This window comes from Mastigoproctus giganteus, chromosome 2 (genome assembly GCF_048544385.1).
Source record: "Mastigoproctus giganteus isolate SK-2022 chromosome 2, ASM4854438v1, whole genome shotgun sequence".
Lineage (NCBI taxonomy): Eukaryota > Metazoa > Arthropoda > Arachnida > Uropygi > Thelyphonidae > Mastigoproctus > Mastigoproctus giganteus.
The window spans coordinates 141,668,973-141,687,831 of NC_143576.1; the positions used below are offsets into that span (position 1 = coordinate 141,668,973).

General features: G+C 40.0%; 1 protein-coding gene across 1 annotated transcript in view; it reads left to right on the top strand.

Annotated features, from left to right (window-relative positions):
- Window positions 1-18,859, top strand: part of LOC150089623 (1-phosphatidylinositol 4,5-bisphosphate phosphodiesterase epsilon-1-like) — a 634,994-nt gene that overhangs the window by 11,301 nt on the left and 604,834 nt on the right. The gene's annotated exons all lie outside the window — the stretch shown is intronic.

Below are 18,859 nucleotides of genomic sequence, written 5' to 3' on the forward strand. Positions count from 1 at the left end.
GGAGAAAAAATTAAAGATTTGAATGGAAGAAATACTTGCTAGACACAATACGAGTACTTATATGTAACTGATGCGAATGAGAATTATGTAAACATTTCAGTTTGAAAATGACCACTAGAGGAGCACATGAAGTTGATTTAATTCAAATGTAGTAGATATAAACACGGCAAACTGATTTATATATAACAAAAGCATATGTTCTTTCTTGACACTTCTCAGTCCGTGTATTTTGATGTTTTTGGTGAATATTAATAAATTACGATAATTACAACAATGGATTTAAAAACAAGGCACGACATACTAAAATCCAACAGCCTAAACTTAAAACAATCGAATTTCAAATATAATACTCACTTCGTCTAAAAAGATGATAATTGAAGGGTAAAATGGTATCTAAAGGACGGGTGTTTTCTAATGCGCATAAAGCAAGAGTATGGCTCAGTTTCCATGGGAATTGTGGGATAACTTGATGTAGTTTAGTTTCCAAACTTGCGAAGATTCTACCGGTTGACCCATTCACAAACTTGGAAACTAAACCGCTTCAAATCAACCTATGAACATGAGCGCAGCAAGAGCGATATATTACTGTCACTGGGGAACGCGTAGTCCCCTAATTCTGTTTTCCCCAGATAACATACGAGACTGATTTTTATTGTTGGCATTTATGACGAAATCAGCAGTAAAAACTTTACATTATTCACTACATATTAATCAGAAAAACCACGTATTAAGTTACTTCAGTGAAAGAGCCAGTCTTAGACATGTATATTTATTTCAAGGATCAAGATGATGGCGTAAGTACTCGAGTTGTTTTGGATTTTGTGCAGTTTCATACTCCCATCACTGCTTTTACGCACATGTAGACAGGCATTTAAATTAATATAATTAATGATTCAGGGTTTCGTTACATAGCGTAGAAAGTTCATCCAGAAATTACGGCTGTTAGGAAAAGATCCATGTTTATGCCTCACCATTTAGTGCTACATAATTAGTCTTGTTATGGCAATATTCCACCCTCTACCTTTTCTCACTCAATTACATTAACTGCCGTTTCTTACACGCGCTCTGATGACGATGCCTACTAATTAAATGGTGTCAACATTAATTAGTACGGCCACAACTGAGGAAATAAATTAAGGGAGGCTATTGAATGTAAGCTCACTTTGGAGAATGCACTGATGTTGCCCTCAGGTAAAACATGATGGATAGCTGACATCTAGGAGAACCACGCTAAAGGTGACCCATCTCCCTGAAAAATAATCACATTCTGACCTAGATCCTTACAGTAACTAATTTCACAATGTATCCAGAGTAGAAATTTATTTAAAAGTTTAACTTGTACAAACTCGTCACTCTTTACTTTTGAAACAGTTTCAACGAGGGTGAAACATCTCGTCGAACGGTTTTGCGATTTTTTAAATTATTTTTCCAATAATGATTTATCTGAAATTTTATCCAACTATTTATTATAATAACTTTAATTGGCTTTGATTAACATCGTTGCATGATCGAATGTGTTTCAATCATTAGAACGAACAGTGGCTGGGCGTTGTTGTTGTTGTAATGGGAAATTCTGGCTCAAGGACAACTTAGGCTATATTGCGCCTACCAACCTAGAGGCTACATGTGATAACTGCCCGGGGAGCAGTTAGAATCGGTCATACATTTGAATTTGTTTTAGGTAGGAAAAAATTTCGGCGAATTTTTTCTCATTACCCAGGATGCAGCTGAGAGACAACGGTTTTTGTAGATCTGAGAGGAAGCTGAATGTATACTGTCAGGCATTGTTTAATGAGTACTGTATATGCTTTACTGTTAGTGGTTTCAAGCAGTGCGTACACTGCGGAGGATCATTTTCTGTGAGCAAAAACAGAGTGGGGTGAGTGTGAGCTGTTCGAGTTCTGGCTAGGATTCCTTCTTCTTTTCTATTTTTACGGAGGGTACAAGTCCATAATTGTGGCTCAGGTTTCTGTTTCCACAGAAGTGACCATTGTTCAATACATATTCTCTGTATATTGCTTCTGTAATCGGGTATTGGGACTTAGATCATTTGTTAAGGCTGTTCTGGTGGGACATTTTGCAGCATCATCCGCACACATTTTTTTAGAATACCACAGTGACCTGGGATCCAAGAGAAGACGACAGTTTGTCAATGCTCATGAGGACGTAAAAATTCTTCTCTTATGAGCTTTAATAAATGATTATAAAGTGAGGAGGTGTTTTTCAAAGCTAAGAGAGCACTCTTTGAATCAGTAAATATATATTATGCTTTTATTGACTGATATGAGTGAAATATTTTCCAGAGCAAGCTTAATGGCATGGAGCTCAGCAGTATAACTGTTGCATTCGGCTGGAAGTGAAATAATAAAAGTTGTATTAGAGAAGACAGCAGCTGTATCCACGTTATTGCCAGACTTTGAACCACCAGTGTAGATCTTAGTAAAGCGGGAAGGATTTTGTGTATGAGAAAAATGTAGTCGTTGGATGTTAATATTTGCTATACACCTTTTCGCCATTGCTCAAAGTAATCATCACAAGAAAGTGTGCAGGTAAACCACGAGGAACTGGATTTCTTAAGTCTCAGAGGATATTATGGAAGTGAACATTTCAGCATTCTGTGGTCTGATACCGATAGGCCGAATTTCTCTGAATTTGTTTGCATAGTGGGTTGTGCACTGCACTCAAACCATAGTATCACACCCTGGATGCAGCGGAAGAATCAAATCAACAGAAATGCTCACAGACAGATTGGACGCGCCAGTCCTGGATAATGTTCTAGCCAAACCGCGTGCCACTGCTAGACATTGCGAGGAGAAAATCTCCCACTTCGTCCAATCCTCAACAATCTAGGTAGCCTGCAAAGATTCTTCCCGTTAAATACAGCAAAAATATTTAACTCTCTGAAAATAGATGCTGAAAAACCTGTGAGGATGTAATATACCGAAAGAGATCTTCCAGAATTCTTATAGACTTTCTGTAATGTGACAACATACCCAAGAGTTGCAACTAAATAAAACTATAACTTTCTACTTTAAGAAAAATAATATTTGATGAATTATTGACTGGAAAAATATGCTTTCATTAATACTTGTGTAAATATGGAATTACTGATTTGTAAATATATGATTAACGTATTGTATATATTGACGTAGCCGAGTGCAGAAGCACACGCTCTTTGAGTGAACCAGGGTTCAAGCCCGTGACTGCTAAACACGATTAACATTTGTATTGATTGATTTATTGTAAACTCCACTGATCTGGTGGTCGGGCCGGAGTATAAACAAGAATTATTAATATGTAAATATACAGGGTGTTTCAAAGATGAACTGTACAGACTACAATATGCAAAAAAAAAAGCCTAGTAAACTTTTTCTGCATATTGTAGTCCTTAAGTGAATCGTTTTCGAGATATTGCATATTTCTAGTTGGGATCCACCACTGACTTGTTTGTGTAGGTTAAGCTAGGCTATGCTCATTCTCTCCCCTCTCTCAATGCTCTGAGACGTAGCAGGATAGTCAACATGGAAAGAGGTTACAGCAACGAAGAGTATGCGGACATGCACTTCACGTAAGGTAAAGCCAACGGCAGTGCACTCGAGGCTGCAACGTTTGTACCAAGAAGCATTTCCCTGCCGAAGTGTAGTCCAACAGGCGTACATTCATCAGGGTACATCAATGCCTTAGAGAACATGGACGCTTCGCATATGGAGCACGAGAAGGTAGGCCCAGAAGCATAACACCTCATGTTGAGGAAAGGATGTTAGAAAGAATAGAACAAAATCCAGGAATTTCGACAAGGAGGGTTGCTCTGCAAGAGCGTATACTGAGTCATAGCAGTGTTTGGCGAATTTTACATAGCCAATTACTGTACCCCTACCATATCCAGCGTGTACAATGTCTCAGCAATACAAAATACCCTCCCCGAGTGCTCCCGTAGTCAGTGGCGGATCTGAACAGAAAATGTGCATTATCTCGAAAACAGTTCATTTGCGTTCCAATGTTCACTGGGACTTTTTTGCTTATTTTAGTTTGTAGTTTTCACCATCATTTTTGAAACACCTTGTATATTAAATATAAAATGTGTATATAATATTTCTGGACGAGACTACGTGTTCAGTATATGTAATACACTGCCCGTGTTATCTCGTATCCTGCTATGTAATTAGCATCCTCCTGGCACTTAGCTGTCCCGGATTGGTTCATTTTGTGGATTAAACAGATAATAATAACAATAATAAAACGGCATCCGTAGCCGAGTGGTCAGGAGCGGGAGTGCAGTAGCACACGCTCTTTGAGTAGACCGGGGTTCAAGCCCCTGACTGCTGAATATGGTCGATCTGCCAACCCGCACTGGACAGCGTGGCAGATTACGGTCCATTTCCCTCAGCATGAATTGTTGAGGAGGCTTCCATCCTGCAGTGGGTTGATAATGGCTGCACTTTACTTTTTTTTTTTTACTTTTAATAACAATAAGGAACTACACAAACTTAAGACAGGAGATGTGGCATACACAACAAGTAACGACCATCCCGATCATCGTGTCAACCATCGGTATGGTGCCAAAGACTCTAAATAACAGCCTAGCAGCAATAGGTCTCCCAGAGAATACTTGCAAGGAACTCCAGAAAGTCGCAATCCTGAACATTTGTAGGATAGTCAGAGAGTTTCTCGACCAACAGTAAGTAACACCAGACATAACAACCACCATGTGTACCTAGTAGTAATACTCGTCAAGGGGTGGAATCCCTAATCAGGGATAAATATTATAAGAGAAAAAAAAAAAATAGTAGTAGTGGCTAGATAGAATGAGTGGGGAGGCTTTTAATGTTAGCTGAGTAGTTCATCAGTAACATCTTTCTTCTGACGTTCATATATACGAGTGGTGACCATTTAATTCACGGACTGGTGGAAGACCATATCTTAATTGTCATCATCTGAACTTTCTGTGTATTTCTCCTCGAAATACTCTCCTTTGAACTTTACACACTTTTCAGTGCAGCAGGACCAGATGGAATATACTACATCATGATAGCACAACTTACTGAACCAGCCCTGAATACGTTGATACTTTTTTATAACAGAATTTTCAAAGAGAATACCTTCCCAGACAAATGGGATCACGCTTATGTTTTAGTATTTCCAAAACCAGGAAAAGATCCTGCAAATCCACAACACTACCGACCTATTGCACTCACCAGCTGTATGATCAAGGTCCTGGAAAAAATTATCGATATCCGCCTGATTTCTAATCCAAAACAACCTTCTTAACCCGGTACAGTGCGGTTTCCGTGAAGGCAGATCCACTCTTGATTTACTAATCAGGGCAGAAATAAACATCAGTAATGCTTTTTTACGAAAAGAACACCATGTCATGGTTCTTTTTGACATAGAAAAAGGGTATGACATAATGCGAAACCTATACTATCTGGACAACGTGGACACCTGCCAGAGTTTATCAGAAATTTCCTACACCATCGCTCATTTCAGGTTAGAGTCAACAGTTATCTTTAAATTTTATCCAGGAAGGAGTTCCACAAGGATCAGTACTAAATGCCACCCTGTTTAACATAATAATGAACTCCACAAAGAGTGTCCACTACCCTGTATGCCGATGACTTCAGTGTCTCCTGCCATTCGCCTAATATACGAATGGTAAAAAGACAGTTGCAAGGTGCCATCAACAAAGTTGTACAATGGTTTTCGCTTCTCGCCTCAAAAGACTGTTGGGATACACTTCTGTAGGAAGCGTAACCTAGAAAATCGAATCATCCCAGTGTCCGCTTTCTTGGTGTGGTTCTAGACCAAAAACTTAAATTCCTCGAACATATAAAAGAGCTCCGGATTACTTGCCTTAAGAAGCTAAACATCTTAAGAGTACTCTCTGGCACAACGTGGGGAGCCGACCGTTACACGCTACTGCATTTGTCATCAAATCGTTCAACACGTAGGGAGCGTAATACACAGCAACACCGAAGTTTAAACGTACATTCCTGGATAATGATTTCGGTTCAGTCAAATTTGAGTCAAAACTCAAGAACGATGTGAAGATTGTAGCATCTCGAGATTAGGCTTGCTTCAAACAGCTGTTGAAAATGAGGATGTAAATCCTCTCAAGAACAACATAGTGATTCCGGCTCTATCGAAGTCAAATGGTTGAGAACAGCGGTTCTCAATGGGGGCCATATATGTCCCCCAGGAGGCCATGCCGTATATTTTTGGGGGCCATAACTGTTAAATGGGCCTCGAAAATTTCACAATATCCTTCTTTTTGTGTACCTTAATTAGAAGGGACAGAACCTATTGTACTTAAACCATAACCTTAGATCTGGGAATTCCAAGTACTGATATTCTACGCGATAATATAGCCCTTCTGATGATATGTGTTAGGTTTTTGAATGATGATCAGCTTAATGAGGAAATGTTTTTTTGCCAGAAAGCTCGAGACACCAAAGGTGAGACAATATTCCGCTACAAAATATAAAGGTGCTTTTTTTGCATACACTGCGTGGTCCACTGTCAAAATTTGGGGGGACATTTGAATGATGCCCTTGCCTGTAATAAAGCCGTAAATCAAATGAAATGCACTTCAAAATCGTCTGTTTCGACAACTTTGCAAAAGGATTTAGGAAGAATTTTAACGTCTATAAAATCCGATTGTTTTCAAAGCGTAATTGTCGGACTTTGGTGCAATATTATATCATTTCTAAGTAATAAGCAGCTTGTAGAACAGATCGTTGCTGCTAAGTGTGATATATTGGAAAAGCTGAATTTGTTGAACAAGCAAAAAACTGCAATCTTATATCTTGCAAAGAGGCCATTACTGCTTTTCTTGAAAAACTCAAACTATTTTGGAGTAATATTGGACGTCGCGAGTTAATGCAATTTCCTTCATTGGCCACTCTTGACATAGAATTGCAAGATGATAATCTTTTTGTATATATTAAGCATTCGAAGAATTTGTATAATTATATGCAATTTTGGTTCAACGACCTGCTAGAGATGACTATCCCGGACTGGGTGGTGGATCCATTTCAGGTAAATGCGGTTGATGTTGACATCATATTACAAGAATGTCTCATTGAACTGCAAAGTGATATAACAACCAAACTAGATTCAAAAACGACAAACAACATTTCTGGATAAGCAGTTAAATTGCAAATAACTTTCCACAGCTTTGAAAAAAGGCAAAATTGTTTTTTTTTTTATCGGATTTCCCATTTCTATCTTGTTGAATCTGGATTTAGTCGAGTTCTTCATTTGCTATCATAAGCTCGTAACCGTCTTGATATTGTGAAGAGAGGTGATCTTCGATTTGTAAGATGTAGATCTTACAAATTAAAATAAAAATATTTGTTTTGCTAAAGTAAATCCAGGAAGGGCAATGGAAAGTGAAAATTAGTATTAATGCCCGAGTATTAATTTAAAGATAGTTAGTATTTAGATTGGATATTTAGTTTTAAATGTAAATAAGGTCCATTCCTAAACCCAATGTTTCTTCAAACACTGGGTTTAGGAATGGACAGTTTCAGACGTGTGAATTAAAATAGTGGCTAAAGGTAAAGAATACAAAAGAACAAACGGAGACAGCGCAGGACTAGGTAGAGGGTGCCATTTGAGAACAGGCGTGAAAGGGTTGCAGAAGGGAAGGACAATAGGACCGTAAAATTGGATTACGAAGCGTCTCTTTTGATATAAGCCACCGTTAGGAAGTAAACAGGAAAGAGTGGAAGTCCAGTGTTCGCGTCAGGGCGACTGAATATTGGCAAGTTGGCCATATTTAGCGAAAGTATGAAAAGGAAAATGAGCGTTTTGGAGGTTACCAGCAAACATGAAAGGGCCATACTGCCATGTGAAAAAAATAAGAAATTTCTAGAGAAGGGTTGGTTTGTGCGCTAGGGAGACAGCTGGGGTGAGTTTTTTTTTTTTTTTTTTTAGCAAATAGGAAGGAATGAAAAAATTAAACAGTATGGGGATTGGTTGGAGTCCTTGGGGGAGGCGTTCCAAACTCGAGGGAAAGTGTAAAGTTGGGGGGGGGGTAATTTTGGATAGTGTCCATTCTGTACCTGACTTATCTGTGGGCTAAATAAGAGAAAGTCGTGAGTTGCTGGTTGAAGTAGAATGTTTGATGGTCAGAGTTCACATCTCGTGGTAGCAAGATAAAGAAGAAAAAACGTGAGAGAAAGAAAGCCTGGTCCGGCATCGGAGAGCAGTGTTAAAGTTTAAGGTTAATGTAAACATGCAAGAAAGAAAATCTTGTCCGGCATCGGAGGGCAGTGAAGACGGTGGTTAAGTTTAAAGATAATTGAGCCAAAAAGAGGAAGAAATCCTGTCCGCCACTAAGGAAGGCAGAGTGCCCAAGAAAGCCCATCTGCCACGAAGGAAGCCTGAACGCAAGGAAATTGGAAGTGGAGGCCATTCCGGAACGTAAGTCTGTTTATGTTTTTTTTTTTATTGAACCCTGAACTCAAGGACTCATAACCTAGCTCTGTAAGCAATTGTGACAGTCCTTTTAAAAAAATAAAATTCCTGTTGTATTAGGCAAGTTAGTTACTAAGGTTGAGATAATTTGTTATGAATGTAAATGATTTTGAACTAACGTAAGGGTGGCAAAGGGGATGACTAAGATGATAACTAGAGAGTAATTAAGGTAGAATGGGCTAATGAATAGTATTGAGGTAGTAGTAGTAGTAGTGGCATGTGATGCAAGAAAGCAAATGTATGAGCTTATGCAGCAAAAAAATCACACCATTCCCTCCAAATGCCTGTCCAGTTCCTCCTTAAATTTATTCAACCTATCAACTTCCACAACGACAGATGGAAGTTTGTTCCAGCAATTAACCACCCGCTGGCTAAAGGAAAATTTCCGCACATCTATTCTACATCTGTCTTTTCTTAATTTGAATTTATGCCCCCTTACATTCGTAATATGAACAAGTGGAAGGATCCCATCAGAATTCAGCGTGCTCAACCCATTCAAGGCCTTATATACCTCAATCAGATCACCGCGCAGGTGCCTAGTCTCCAGCCACTGCAATTTGCAATGGCTGGAGACTAGACTAGGTAAGAGGTGATAAAGTTGTAATACATTTCATGTGTTAAAGGCTAGAAACAAATATACAAAAAGAGTAATAAGAGCTGAAATGAGTTTACTAATGTAAGAGATAATGGTTGAGTAATCATCAAGGATTCATATTTAGTAAGATACAAACTGATGTTAATAATATATAAATTGAGAATAGTTGATGATAAAGAGATAGTATACTATACTGTAGTATGGTTCAAATATATGCATGTATATATATGTAGTTTTTTTTTTTTTTTTTTTTCATGTAAATGCTGTAAATAATGTTCATTAAAGGTTTGTAAATAAATGTGTCTTTAACGTTCTGCTAACACCCGCTTTGCACACCCTAGACTCCAGAATTTTCTGTGAATTGCAGTCAGATTTGTGAAACGTGGGGTGGGTTTGAGACTTCAGTAGGTTGAAAGTGAATTGCAGTTAATAGCATTATTTTATTTATCCCCTACCCCACAGATTATTTCTAACAACGCTGCAACCAGATGTACAAAACTTGCTTGTTCTTATTAGCCGTAAGGATCTCACTAAACTACGGGACAGTAATATTTTTTGTTAAGAGCATAATTATATATTGTAAATAAATAAAATATTATGAGTAAAGATTGTTGTTAATAAGTAAGATACAAACTTATTATTATTAATATTCCATGTTATAAATAAACAGTCGATAAAGTAATTTTTTTCTCTTTTTATACTCCGGCACGACAACCAAGTCAGTAAAGTTTACGATAAATCGTCAATACAAATATTTATCGTATTTAAATAAATAAATAAATTTTCTGTTTATACTTCGGGACGACCAAACAGTCACAGGAGTTCACAAGATAGACAGAATACAAGAAACAGCACCGTATTCAGTAGTCACAGGCTTGAACCCCGGTCACTCAAGGAACGCGTGCTATACATTCTCGCTCCTGACCACTCGGCTACGTCAGGCCTATACATATTTATTATAAATAAACAATATGAGGGGTGGGGCCACAGAGGTGAATGAAACTCAGAAGTGGACCACGAGCGAAAAAAAGGTTGAGAACCACTAGTTTAGAAAATCATTCGGCGCCACAGCACTTGACGAAACTTGATTTGGTAACGGAACGTCTCATATCTCCGAGTCTCCTATTCATGTAGATTCTTCGCCTGCGACATTCATACGGTCAAGTGATAAATGCTCGCCTAAAGAAGTTTCACTTAACTTCCGCTATGCGTGCTCGACACAAATTTTTTTTTTAAGTGAAAACATCTATAGCGCCACCTAACAACGAAATGTAACGGAAGTTTATCAATGACGTCACACTAGCGCACGCGACTAGTGATAAATGTGATGTGAAATTAAAGCGATAGCATACGAGACCACGGTAGCCTTGTGGCAACGTTGCCGGCTTGCTGAATAGCTGATCGAGGTTCGATTCCAGCTGCTACCCTTATGGGAATTTTCTCAGGGGCATTCAGCATTGAGTTTGGCGGTCTCAAACCGTGGTCGTGAGGTTTTTCACCGGGATTGACTCCGGTTTTCCCCTCACAACAGACAAACCGCCCTTCGCGACAAGGGATACACGAAAATTTGATAGGGCTAGGGACGCGCGTAGACTAAACTTCGCAGCGTTTTCGCTGCGAACTTTACTCTTGAGGGAAAGGGGTTAGTGGGGCATCCCCGCCACCATCACAATGTGGGTAGCGGGCAGTGCTTAAAATGCGATTTAATTATGCTGTTCAGCAAAAATAAATTGCTGGGGTTTGCATCTGCAAAATATAAGTTCATTACAAACAAGAAAAAATGTATTTAATGCGCGCAGAGCATTTCATTTCAGGCGCGTTAACAATTCATGATTTACAGCAAAAGCACTATTTATGCACGAATAGAGAAAATTTCGTTTCTGCGCTTCATAATATGCAGTGATTCAGTTACAGTGTGTATATATATATTCCAAAAAAAACCAATAATTGCTGGAATTCTATTGGTGTGATTTTAATGAAACCTAGGAAGAGTCGACAGATCTTTCTTACAGAGCGAAATATAAAATTTCCTTAAAATCCACTGCATGACGTGGAGACAGACAAAGAAATAATTGCAGCATATCTGTTAGTGCGATTGATTTCAATGATATTTGGAATGCTCCACAAATCTTTCTAAAAGGTCCAACTATGAATTTCATGAAAATCCGTCCTGAGAGTTGAGTTGTCACATGCTAGCGGGCGGCAGTACGGCGAAGGCAATAGGTGCATTATACATATATGTTAACGTGCTTAAAAACGGACCCATATTTTACAAATCTGGCAGTTAATTGCTTTGTTAAGGGACATAGACTCAGGTTATGAAGAAGTTAACTAACAGTGACAAATGGGCCTGGAGTACTGGGGTCCATAGTTTAACAGATATTTATTTAAAGTATACCCAGTAAAATAAAATAAAATAAAATATTTCCAGAAGCTTTCGGAACTCGTGTCCCTTTCTCAACTGACAGAATTTTTTTTTTTTTAAATACATTACAAGCAAACTGTGGCACGTTACTCATTCGTCATTGTTGTAGCACGGACGTGTGCTGCCTTGCGCCAGTGATCATCCATCAATAAAACGGTTGTCTCCAGGATTGGATGTATACGCATGCCTTTCTGGCGATTTAATGCCTTAGGGTTGTTCATTATGTTTAGTGACTCTAGCCATAGGCGGTGGCGAAAGTGTCGCGCGTGGTCCACTATCTCAAAGTCGCGCTTGGGGTCAAGATCGTGGTTGGTAGCCCAAAAATGTTCTGCAAGCGCGGACTGGTCAGTTTCGGCAAGCCGGATTGCTCTGTCGTGTTCCGTGAGGCGATCCTGGAGACGTCTCGATGTCTCACCTACGTAGCAACTGTTACAGGCCCTACAGGTGATACGGTACACTACATTGCTGCGTAAGACAGGTGTGACAGGGGTCTTCACACTGGAGACAAGTGAACGTAGGTTCCTACCTGGTAATTGTACACATTTTATGTTGTAACTTCTCAGGATCTTCGAGATACGTCCTGACACTCCTGGATAGTACGGAATGTAGGCGGATGATATGCCGACTTGCTTCGGAGGTCTTGGGTTGGAAGTAAGCTCTTGTGCCTGTAACAAGCATCTGTTTAGTACATGGGATGGATAACCGCATCTGGTTAAGTCCGCCTTCACACGGGAGATCTCGTTACGTCTAATTGTGTCGGTGCTGGAATGGCTCCAGGCCCTGGAGAACAGGGTGCGGGCAGTGCTATTGAGATGGCTTGGAGCGTGGCCGGACCCGTAGTTGGTGAATTGACCGCACCACATGGGTTTGCGGTATACTGAGGTCTCTAGATGTGGGCCTACGCGATGCACTAGCACGTCCAGAAACGGGAGCGAACCGTCCACCTCTGATTCTACGGTAAACTTGATGAAATTGGATAGAGAGTTGAGGTATTCTAGTAGTACCGTTTCAGAACCACGTGGTATTATGGTAAAAATATCGTCGACATATCTACACCACGTTGTAATAGGTGTAGGTGGGTTCTGGTGTATCTGCTTCTCCAGATCTTCCATGGCGATGTTAGCTACTACGGAACTGACAGGGGCACCCATAGCAGTGCCATGTACTTGTTTGTAGAGTGAGTCTTCAAAGGTGAAGATGCTGCTAGAGAGGCATAGGTTGAGGGCGGTACAGATGTCATCAGTGGATAGTGACGTCCTGGATTGGAGGCTTAAGTCGCTCTCAAGGAGCCTTCTGGCGCAGTGCACGGCCTGTTGGACGGGAATCGAGGTGAATAAAGAAACCACGTCAAATGATGCCATGACAGAGTTATCAGGGATTGAAATGTCCTTAATGGTGTTAATGAATTCACTGCTGTTTTTAACGGTGTGAGATGTATTACCTATAAGAGGCGAGAGGAGGCTCGCGATGTGTTTGGACAGTTCATACGTTGGGGCACTGCAGCAAGACACTATAGGTCTGAGAGGAATACCCGGTTTATGGATCTTTGGTAATCCGTAGAATTGTGGTAGTTGACAGCCAGTACCACGCAGAAGATGGTGAGTCGCGGTCGGGATCTTCTTATCTTTAAGCCATGCGTGGACAAGTTTATTAACATTTGCTTCCAGACGTTTCAAGACTTTAACGGGAGGATCAGGTAGAGGTTCATATACGTTAGGATCGAGTAATAGGGCCAAGGCTTTCTCTCGGTAGGCTGATCGGTCCAGCACAACAGTCCGGCGCCCTTTATCCGCAGGAAGTACAACGATGGAGTTGTCTTTTCTTATAGATGACAGGGCGGCACGTTGGCGGTGGTTGAGGTTTGAGCACGTTTTTCGAGTGTTGCGGAGGACTGCGGCAGTCTTGAATCGGATCTCGTTGGCAGTTTCTTCGGGAAGGTTGGTAATACTGGCTTCTATGCCCATAGCGAGCTGTGTGATGGGAGGTTTCGATGGTATAACGGCGAATTTCATACCGTTTGATAAAACACTCAGCTGCTCGTTGGACAGTTGTTTGTTACTTAGATTCAAGACGAAAGAAGTCGTGTCGTCTGAACGAGTGTTCGTCTTTAAGGAGTTAGTTTCTATGCTCAAGTTTATGAACTTGCGCTGTTGGCGTAAACGGTAGGTATCCGAGGTCTGACTAGCCCGATGGCAGATGGTATGTATAAGGTTTGTAAATACAATAGGCGAGACCTTACCTTGTATATGTTGTAACAGTCTGGACTTGTTGTAGTCAGCGTTCCTGATTTCATGGTGGAGATGGGATATCCATAAATTTAACGTGCGCAGGCTGAAGTTAAAGCAGGCACGATCCATATGAGAGTTGTGGAACGGGGCTTTGTATCGGAACCCTTTAGGTATAATTCGATTGCTTTTGCATCTGTGGGCGAAGCGTAAATGTTGCCTGTAGCGAGCTATTGAGAGGAAGCATTTTTGCAACTGTGCACAATCGTTGTAGGTATTATGGCCATAAAGTGATCGAATAGTGACAAATGGGCCTGGAGTACTGGGGTCCATAGTTTAACAGATATTTATTTAAAGTATACCCAGTAAAATAAAATAAAATAAAATATTTCCAGAAGCTTTCGGAACTCGTGTCCCTTTCTCAACTGACAGAATTTTTTTTAAATACATTACAAGCAAACTGTGGCACGTTACTCATTCGTCATTGTTGTAGCACGGACGTGTGCTGCCTTGCGCCAGTGATCATCCATCAATAAAACGGTTGTCTCCAGGATTGGATGTATACGCATGCCTTTCTGGCGATTTAATGCCTTAGGGTTGTTCATTATGTTTAGTGACTCTAGCCATAGGCGGTGGCGAAAGTGTCGCGCGTGGTCCACTATCTCAAAGTCGCGCTTGGGGTCAAGATCGTGGTTGGTAGCCCAAAAATGTTCTGCAAGCGCGGACTGGTCAGTTTCGGCAAGCCGGATTGCTCTGTCGTGTTCCGTGAGGCGATCCTGGAGACGTCTCGATGTCTCACCTACGTAGCAACTGTTACAGGCCCTACAGGTGATACGGTACACTACATTGCTGCGTAAGACAGGTGTGACAGGGGTCTTCACACTGGAGACAAGTGAACGTAGGTTCCTACCTGGTAATTGTACACATTTTATGTTGTAACTTCTCAGGATCTTCGAGATACGTCCTGACACTCCTGGATAGTACGGAATGTAGGCGGATGATATGCCGACTTGCTTCGGAGGTCTTGGGTTGGAAGTAAGCTCTTGTGCCTGTAACAAGCATCTGTTTAGTACATGGGATGGATAACCGCATCTGGTTAAGTCCGCCTTCACACGGGAGATCTCGTTACGTCTAATTGTGTCGGTGCTGGAATGGCTCCAGGCCCTGGAGAACAGGGTGCGGGCAGTGCTATTGAGATGGCTTGGAGCGTGGCCGGACCCGTAGTTGGTGAATTGACCGCACCACATGGGTTTGCGGTATACTGAGGTCTCTAGATGTGGGCCTACGCGATGCACTAGCACGTCCAGAAACGGGAGCGAACCGTCCACCTCTGATTCTACGGTAAACTTGATGAAATTGGATAGAGAGTTGAGGTATTCTAGTAGTACCGTTTCAGAACCACGTGGTATTATGGTAAAAATATCGTCGACATATCTACACCACGTTGTAATAGGTGTAGGTGGGTTCTGGTGTATCTGCTTCTCCAGATCTTCCATGGCGATGTTAGCTACTACGGAACTGACAGGGGCACCCATAGCAGTGCCATGTACTTGTTTGTAGAGTGAGTCTTCAAAGGTGAAGATGCTGCTAGAGAGGCATAGGTTGAGGGCGGTACAGATGTCATCATCGAGAGAATTTAAAAAAAATTCTGTCAGTTGAGAAAGGGACACGAGTTCCGAAAGCTTCTGGAAATATTTTATTTTATTTTATTTTACTGGGTATACTTTAAATAAATATCTGTTAAGTTAACTAACGTTTAGGTTTGTGCTATAGCATCATGTTTGTACGTAGCCACAAAATTGGCATCATTTAAATATATCTCATATTGTGAATGCCTTCACAACGAGTTGCCATGGTATTGCACTCTCTCGAAAGAAGCTCTGAAATGGTGCCGTCTGGGTGGTGGTATCCGTCGAGAATGAGTAACAGTAGTCTTCTCTATTAGGAAGTGTTACTTATTCGAGGTAGCACCATACCAATGAAACTCAATGCGAAAGCATCCATAATATGAGATATACTTAAATGATGCCAATTTTGTTACTACTTAGTAGTTGGCTACGTATAATCATGATGCTATAGCACAAACCTATACGATTGTTAAGGTACGTATGCTTACTTTTATTTATTGATGTGAAAACATCTATTGCTGCACCTAACAATGGAATGTAACGGAAATGCAAACGTTGTGGTCAAATATTTGTATTGTTGCAATCATACTTCCTTATGATTGTGATGTCGTACTAAATCCATATTCTACAAATGGATTTCGCTAACCTCTTCCAAGCTAAGAATGCTTTCACATAAAACATATTTCGTGCGTAGGGTACACACGCTGGATATTATGTTTTCTGACATGCGCAGAAACGAAATTTTCTATGTTTGCGCATAATTATTGCTTTTTAGCTGTAAATGAATAACGTTTGCTAACGCGCCTGAAATGAAATGCTCTGCGCATATTAACTATCTTTTTTTTTCTACACAAATTTATCCAGGATGGAAAAGGATTTATTTTAACCGTCGCTGTGCTTTATTATTATTATTATCAATTTATTTCCGAAGAAATGTCCCTTTACAGCTATTCAGCTAGAGGACATGAATTACATACAGACAAATACATTGTATACAGAGCCAGATACAATATACGGCCTTAAACAACCACTGGTGAAGATACAAAAACAAAAGTTACAACAAATACAAAAACATAAAGTTATAACAGATAAAAGTGCATACGGATACATCGGAGCGTGGATAGTGCGGCATCACATAGAGTCCACCTAGAGCATGACTAAGGAATACATGTCTGCAAGAATGGAAGCTCTGTATGTTCTGTCCTTGCAAAGTTTCTCAACGTCTATGGCTAATCTATTAAATATCTGGAAGGAGTTATGTGGAAACATGTTGTCCAGGGAGGACATGCTACGCAGCTTCGATCTGTATGGGGAGGTGTTGGACTGGCATCTTCTTCTGTCGGACGGTCTGGCGATGATATCCCATATATCGGGTGACTTCAGTTTTCCGGATAGAAGCTGAGAGAGGGTAAGGTTCCTAGAGATGATGAGATACCTCCAAGGAAGCGTATTAAGATTGGTGACCAGAACAGATTTTGAGATTGTAGGTGTTAGCCCGGCAACCCTATTTAGCCATTGCCACTGAAAGACTGAAGGGTTTGAAAAAGTCATCACTTATTCATTTTTAATCTTTTTTATTTTCTTTTTTTACAGGTTATAGAGCATCCCTTGGAGATTAAAATGTGGCCACTGAAAGACTGACCACACTTTCAGAATCTTCTGAAGAGATGTTCTGGCGATGCCTAGTTGAGCAGAGCGACGACGGGTAGAGGCAGATGGATCCTCAAGGACACCCTGCCGTACAGCTTCCACCGCTGCGTCAGTGCACACAGTGCGCTTAGGACCTCTTCCTGGAAGATCGCCGACTGATACAGTTCTTTCAAACCGGGCGATTAGGTTCCGAATCATGTCATCGCTAGGAGGACTTTAAAATGTTGCCGGTATTTTTTCTGAGTTTCAATAATTGATCTTTCACTGGAATAGAAAAATCCAACGAGTTTTACTCGTTGCTGGACATCATACGTAGCCATTTTAATCTCCAATGGATGCTCTATAACCTGTAAAAAAAGAAAATAAAAAAGTTATGACTTTTTCAAACCCTTCAGTCTTTCAGTGGCCACCCTGTATTTTGAGTGAAAGAACTGAAAGCGGCAGTTCCTCCATGCCAACCATGTTATGCGCGCTCTCTGCGAAGAGTATTTGCACCAGCTGCTGCTGTACTTCTTCTGTAGGTCATTTGCAACTTTGAGCTCTATTTTCATCGAATTTGTCTCTCATACCGATGACATCTCAAATTCTAATTGTAAACGACGCCTCTACTTTCTGCAGTTTATTGTATATCAACAAACAGTTGCATAAAATATACGTATTCATTAGTGTTCTAATACTTTGGTAACACAGTTTATATTAGTAGGAAAGTATTTTGATTAGTTATGGAAGTTTCAAAGGGAATGATGCATCTACATGTGAAGGGTTACTTAACATTCAAGATCAAAGCCCCTTTCAAGTAGTGGCTTAGTCGAATCACTTAATTTATTGTAGACACTTCAACGTTAAGTGCAAAGCAGACAGAAACGTACAGCTACTGCGTTCCAATATGTTTAAGCTTCTATAAATCACTTATGCTCAGTAAATTGACTTGATGTTCCAACACGGGATCACATTGTTATGATTAATAGATCATATACACTTGAGGCACCAAATTCTTTATGCATTTCAGTGCCAAGTCACCACAATCCATAGAGAGAGAGAGAGTGTGTGTTAATCTGCTGGATTACTTAGTTCGCTTTTATCATTTAAAAAAAAAATGAAAGCATATTTAGATGAAAGGATGGCCGAACTCGTGTAGCATGACGACAGACGTAATACTCTTTGCAACTCTTAATCAGGATCTACGTAACATCCCGCTATTTTTACCTTTGCCTTATTATGCTGTTTCATTTGATCTAAACCTCCGTTATAACGATATGTTTTATAAAAACGATTCTAGTCATGTAAGTGCAAAAATCTGGCACAACCATTCTGAAAATATCGAAAATTCCACTTCACTAAACCGATTCTGAAACGGATGGATACCTGAAAATCTAAGAAGTCGATAGCAATGCAATTTTGCAGAAGAGTAAAACTGCATTGCTATCAACTTCTTAATTTTTAGTGAAGTGTGGGAAAAAAGTGTTACCAGTGTGTAAATATGTTGGTCAAAAATTCATAATTGTGAATATAGATATTTCATAATTTTAAAATGTAGACACAATAATTTTAATTATAAAAATATTCATAATTTAGTTCTAAATAGCCTTGTATTTCCACGTGTATACCACGTGGAAGAATTTCCTTATCCTCATTCTTCGAACTTTGCAGGACGAGACATTCGAAATTTTCAAATGAATGTATATAAAAATTGTAATTGTTTGAGATCTCTCTCTTAAATTTCTTAAACACTTTCAGAAGTGTGTAAGTTTTATGATTTAGAATGTTGCAATACGAGTACATAGCCCTTGTGTGCTGTAAACTGTAATTTGCTGTTTCTAGATAATTTTAGCACTTTACTGCATTAAAGTTTTTTTTT